This window comes from Notolepis coatsorum, assembly GCF_963971535.1.
Source record: "Notolepis coatsorum genome assembly, chromosome: 3".
NCBI lineage: Eukaryota > Metazoa > Chordata > Actinopteri > Aulopiformes > Paralepididae > Notolepis > Notolepis coatsorum.
Genome location: NC_140167.1, coordinates 113,734,769 through 113,741,392, shown reverse-complemented (window position 1 = coordinate 113,741,392; position 6,624 = coordinate 113,734,769).

Here is a 6,624-nt window from a genome sequence, read left to right as displayed (position 1 = left end):
CCCGAACGTCCGCAGTCTGGTTCGGGGGATGGAGAGCTGACCAGTGTCCGTGGATCGCAGGGACCGTGACTGAGTGTAGGGGTGGAGGAGGTCAGTGAGGTACTGAGGTGCCAGGGCGTGAAGGGATTTGTAAGTGAGCAGGAGGGTTTTGTAGGTGATGCGGGATTTGATGGGGAGCCAGTGGAGCTGGATGAGGATGGGGGTGATGTGCTGCCAGGGTTTGGTGCGGGTTAGAACCCTGGCAGCTGAATTTTGAACATACTGGAGCCTGTCCAGGGTTTTGCTTGGGACCCCGGACAGGACCCCGTTGCAGTAGTCCAGGCGGGAGGTGACGAAGGCGTGGATGAGGGTCTCAGCTGTGGTGTCGGAAAGTGATGGTCGGAGTCTGGAAATGTTTCGGAGGTGAAAGAAGGCGGATTTGGTGAGGGAATTTACATGGGATTGATAGGAAAGGGTGGAGTCCAGGATAACGCCCAGGTTGCGGACCTTAGGGGATGGGGAGATGGAGCAGCCGTCAATGTTGAGGGTAAGATCCCCAACCTTCCGGAGCAGGGCCTTGGGTGCCACAACCATGAGCTCGGTTTTATTGTTGTTGAGCTTGAGGAAATTTGATGACATCCAGGTTTTTATTTCGTGCAGGCAGTTGATAAGGGAGTGTGGGGGGAGATGGGTGGATGGTTTGGTGGAGAGGTAGAGTTGAGTGTCGTCGGCATAGGAGTGGAAGTTGAGGCCATGGCGGCGGATGATCTGACCAAGGGGGAGCATGTAGATGGTGAATAGGATTGGGCCAAGTACGGAGCCTTGTGGGACGCCTTGGTTGACTGGGGCCGGGGTGGAACTGGAGTCGCCGATGGTGATGAACTGTGTCCGGGTGGTGAGGTAGGATTGAAACCAGGAGAGTGCTGAGCCAGTGATGCCGAGGTTGTTGGATAGGCGGTTGAGGAGGATGGAGTGGGAGACTGTGTCGAATGCTGCAGAAAGGTCAAGGAGGATGAGGATGCTTATGTGGCCAGAGTCAGCTGCAAGGAGGAGGTTGTTGGTAATTTTGATGAGGGCGGTCTCTGTGCTGTGTTGAGTTCTGAAGCCGGATTGAAAAGGCTCATAGAGCTCATGGTTGGACATGTATTGTTGGAGTTGAGCGGCCACTGCTCTTTCCAAGATTTTGCTAAGGAAAGGAAGGTTGGAGATCGGACGGAAGTTGTTTAGCTCGTCTGGGTCGAGGCCGGGTTTCTTAATGATGGGGGTGACGGAGGCTGTTTTGAAGCAGGGGGGGACGAGACCAGATTCAAATGAGGAGTTGATGATGTTGACCATGGTGGGGCAGAGAGCAGGGAGGCAGATCTTGACCAGGGTGGTAGGCATGGGGTCAAGTGAGCAGGTGGAGGCTTTGGCTGAGGCTATGAGCTTGACAACTTGGGGACCATTTACCGGGGAGAAGGAGGAGAGGCTGCATTGGGGGGGGGGCACCCAGGGGGAGGAGCAGGTGAGGGGGAGGAGGGGGGCACTGCTAGCTGCTGGTAGATGGTATTGACCTTGTCCTGGAAAAAGACATGGAACCTGGAGCAGAGGTCGTGGGCACCAGATGGGCGGGGGGGGTCGAGGGGGCGGAGTAGCCGGTTGATGGTGGAGAAGAGTGTCCTGGGGTGGTTTTGCTGGTTGCCGATGAGGGTGGAATAGTAGTTTGTTTTGGCCTTGATGAGAGCTAGCTTGTAGGCCTGCACGTGGTCCTTGTAGGCCTCGAGGTGGACAGTGAGGCCAGATCTTCTATGGAGTCTCTCCAATTGGCGACCGACAGCCTTCAGGGAGCGGAGTTCAGGGGTGTACCAGGGGGCAGGACGGGTGTAGGTGACAGTCCGGGTTTTGATGGGGGCGAGATAGTCCAGGCTGCGGGATAGGGCGGAGTTGTAGTGGGCAGCCAGACCATCCACCTGGGTGCTGGGGGGAGCTGAGGCCAGGTGGATGGTTAGCAGGTTGGTCAGAGCTGGTGCACTGACTGTTTTGATGTTCCTGTAGGTGATGGTGCGTGCATTCCGAAGCTTGGGTAGGGAAGTAGGGAGGGTGAAAAGGACAGCATGGTGGTCGGACACCGCCAGGTCGAGACACTGTACCTCAGATGGTATTATGCCAGTGGAACAGACCAGGTCAAGTGTATGACCTTTGGTGTGGGTGGGACCATTTGTGTGCTGTGTGATATTGAAGCAGTCCAGTAGTGAGAGGAAATCAATGGCTGTGGAGCAGCTGGTGTTGTCCACATGAATATTGAAGTCCCCAAGCAGGAGTGTGGATGAGCACATGGTGCAGACAGTGGTGAGGAGTTCAGACAGGTCAGACATAAAGTAGGTGGAGGCTTTGGGGGGGCGGTAGATGAGGACTACCTGGAGTGGTGTAGGCCCAGGTAGTGAGAAAGCCACGCACTCGAAGGAGGTGACAGTGGGTACTGGGAGCTCTTTGACTAGAAAGTCAGCCCGATGTATTACAGCCAGCCCACCACCACGACCCTGGGTACGTGGCTTTTGGATGTAAACATAGCCTGGGGGTGTGGCTTGGTTGAGTGAAATGAAGTCCTGTTGGTATTGCCATGTCTCAGTAAGACATAGAAAATCTATATCTCTGTCAGTAATTATGTCATGGATGAGGAGAGATTTATTGTTAAGAGAGCGAACATTCTGGAGCATGAATGTTGCATTTTTGATGGATGCTGGGGCAGACAGTGATGGAGGGATGTCAACACAGACTAGTGGCCGCAGATTGGTCAGAGTGCGCACGTGGGGTTTGTTGTGATGACGTCGTTGCTGCACGTTGTTGGAGCGCCAGCCCGGTAGCACAGAAGGAATTCCATGGTCTGAATAGTAAACAAACTTGCAACGGGAGGCTCTGTGCATGTAGCGAGGGCGACGAAGGAGCCCCAGAGACTTAATAGCATCGATGCAGTTTGGTGTGGAATGACGGAAGAGGTTGCAAAGTTGCAGCGTGGAGTATTTGAAAGTTACCATGACGGTATCGGAGAAGTGCCGGTGTTGGCTAGCTTGCAGAGCCGAAAGCCGGGGAGGAGGCGTCCATCCTCGGGTCGCAGCTCCAGCTAGCAGTATAGCCAGGAGTGAAAGGTATACCAGTGAGAGGAGTTGTGGAAAGTCCCGATGGTGTGGCATCCGATCAGGCGGGTTGAGGAGTTTTGGATGTCCTCAGTAGACCGCGAGCACCGGAGTTGGTTGGAAAGCTACAGAAGCAGAGCTAGCGTTATGGGGCTAACAGCTGACCGGACAGCTATGAGTTTGGGTGAGTACACCAAAGTATTGCGATATTCCGACTGTTTGTAGAATTCAAGGGTTATTGTTGTGGTTTATATGATAATTAGACAACGAATCCTTGCTACTTGCGGTAATAATAAGCAATGATTACATACAAAAATAACAAACTTTTCCAGAGTGAGAAGCGGCGATAAACACGCCAGCGTCCTCTCAACATCCGGGAACCAATGAGAGCTACATGTGTACAGTCGGCCGGCGTGCGTCAGCTGCGTTTGACTATTTCGCGCGTGCAGCATTGGAGGTTATGCTTAGTTATGCCAGCCAAGACGAAGAGGACGGTCATTCGGCAGATGGACTGAAGATGAAAGTTGTTGCATGTTAGACAGTTCAGTCAGGCTAGCCATGTCGGCTTAGCTAAAGGCAGGGACAGCTAGTTAGCTTTAGCTACGTTATAATATCGAGTGCTAACGTGTGGTTCAGTCGGGATAGCCATGATGATGTCGGCTAGTAGCTAGCTTAGCTAAAGGCTAACTAGCGTTAGCTAACCTAGAGAGAGCGCGTGCAGCATTGTTATGCCAAGATGAAGAGGACGGTCATTCGGCAGATGAACTTCATCAACTCCACGCGGTTGTCTCGATCCTCTTGGACGTTTGGTGAGTTTTTAATGCACTCTATTCTATTCCCGCCGTGGATATCTCTCTCTCTCTCTCTCTCGGGCCGGCTAGCTATCGTGGCTAAGGCTAACGTTATGTTGGCTAACGTTATGTTGAGCCAAGCGGGCCGGCTAGCTAACGTAGCTAACGTTATATTGAGCCAAACGGGCCGGCTAGCTGTTGTAGCTAATGTTATATTGAGCCAAAGCGGGCCGGCTAGCTAACGTAGCTAACGTTATATTGAGCCAAACGGGCCGGCTAGCTGTTGTAGCTAACGGTGTGTACCTGGTGTCAGTACCAGGCTACTCTATTTGCAGTTAGCCTATTTAGCTGATGTCGGCTGTTGGCTCCTTGCTACGTTGTTTTCTCTGGTATAGACCCTCTTCTCTTTGGATTTAAGTGTTGATCTTTGTCCTTTTGGATCTATGTATATTCATGTTGCCTTTGTGAAGTTATCTTTTCCTTCTGTTTTGTTCTTCCATTAAAAGTTGAATATCCTTTAGGGGCTCATCTTAGCTGTCTTGCTGATTTCTCTCATACATGCTCTCTCTCTAACACACACACACACACACACACACAGACATGCTCTCTTTCTAACACACACAGACATGCTCTATATCTCTCTCTAACACACAAAATGCTCTCTCTCTATATATTTCTCTCTCTTTCTAACACACATATACATGCTCTCTCTCTAACACACTCACACAAACAGACATGCTCTCTCTCTATCTCTCTCTTTCTAACACACACAGACATGCTCTATCTATCTCTCTCTCTTCAATTCAAATGGGCTTTATTTCACATTCTTGTATTTCTCCCAGTAGGTATGGGAGTTTTGAGTTATTGTCCATGTTTTCAAAGTCTCTTTGGGTGTTTGCAATTTGTGGGAAGTATATGTCTTGGTATAGTGGGCAGGTTGTTAAGAAGTGGAGCTCGGTTTCCACCTCATCTTGTGTGCAGTGGGTCTGTCTTCGCTTGGGAGCCAGGTCTGCCTATGGCGGCCTTTCTCGATGGCTAGGCTATGCTCGCTGAGTCTGTATCTAGTCAAGGATCTTCTTAGTATTGGGTCAGTCACAGTGCTCAGGTATTCTGCCACTGTGTACTCTCTGTTTAGGGCCAAATAGCATTTCAATTTGCTCTGGTTTTGGGTTGTTTCTTTCCAATGTGTCTCTCTCTCTATCTCTCTCTCTGTCTCTCTCTCTCTCTCTGGCCTTGCTCTGGTGGAGGGTCAGGGGCATTGCCGGGTCTGTGCAGCAATAACACTGTATATTGACTGTAGAACGGGAGCTCTCTCTCGCTCTCTCGCTCTCTCGCTCTCTCTCTTGCTATATGTTGACTGCAGAATAATGAAAGACCCCCACCACCCCAATAACAGCCTGTTCCAGCTGCTGAGGTCAGGCAGACGCCTGCGAACCCCAGCTACTAGGACGGAGAGGCTTAGGCTCAGCTTCTTCCCCCAGGCCATCAGAGCCTTGAACAATGAACATTGAGTGCCACAGAACACTGAACTATCCACACACAAGCACACACGAGCACACACACGACACGCACGCTGTGCACGCTCACACACTAGCAGCCACTTTAACACGAGCGGGCACACACTCACGCCGCACACACGCACACTTATGGCCAAGAGGAAAGGCCACTTTAAATTAGTATAACAACAGGAACAGTGTATTGCACTACTAAAGCTACCTAGCATGTCCTATATGCTCTGTAAATACTATGTACAGATACCGAGATGTCACACCATGTTACCTGTTACCTGTTTATTGCACAATGTTGTTTTTTGATTGGATTCTATTATATGTTGTACCACTGTATTGCACATCGTCGCGGGCAAGACCACCTGCATTTCATTGTATACTTGTATGCCGTGACAATTAAAACTCTTGACTTGACTTGACTTGACTGTATCATGCCCAGCCTCGGGCAGCGCTATTATTTAAGAATGTTGACTGTATGAAAAAAAAATAAAATAAAAAAAAATATATATATATATATATTTTTTTTTTTACTTTTTTGGGGGGGGGGCTCGCGTTTAAATCTCGCACAGGGCCTCGCATTTCTCCCAGGCGGCCCTGATCAGGCTCACCTCTGTGCATCAATACCTTGGTATTCCAACAGTCAACCATGCAAGTCCACAAAATACAATAATAAAGAAATTATTTCTGAAGCTCATTGAGATTGCATTCAAATACACAAGGCTGCAGTAAAAGCTTGACTGAGCATGTCGGAGGAATGTATCATGAGTCGCGTGACCTAGATGAGTGTTCTACTTGACACGGTTATGTGTCAGTGGGAATTTACTAAACAACAAACTTGTGGAGGCTTTGATCTTTGCAACAACTGATTCCAAGGTGGGAACATTGTGGAAAGGAACCCAACCTGAACGTGACATAAGAGTAAAATGGCCACTGTGTGAATATGGTCAATATAGCTCATACTTGAGTTGTTTCTTTTACTGAAAATGTTGCTAATTTTTACCAAGGGGAATTATGTCGGGCACTGTGCGTTGTTCACAAGATACAAGATATTTTATTACTCACTAAAACTGTAACTGTACATAAGTATTCTGTACTTATTAATAACTTATTAGAAGTGTACAACAACGATGTGGAGTCTGCAGTCACTTGTATGACCACAGTTGCGCGTGTCAGACACTACCAGAGGCACTCACTATCCTTTTAAGTTTTAAGTGCTCAGTTTCTTTTTTTTTT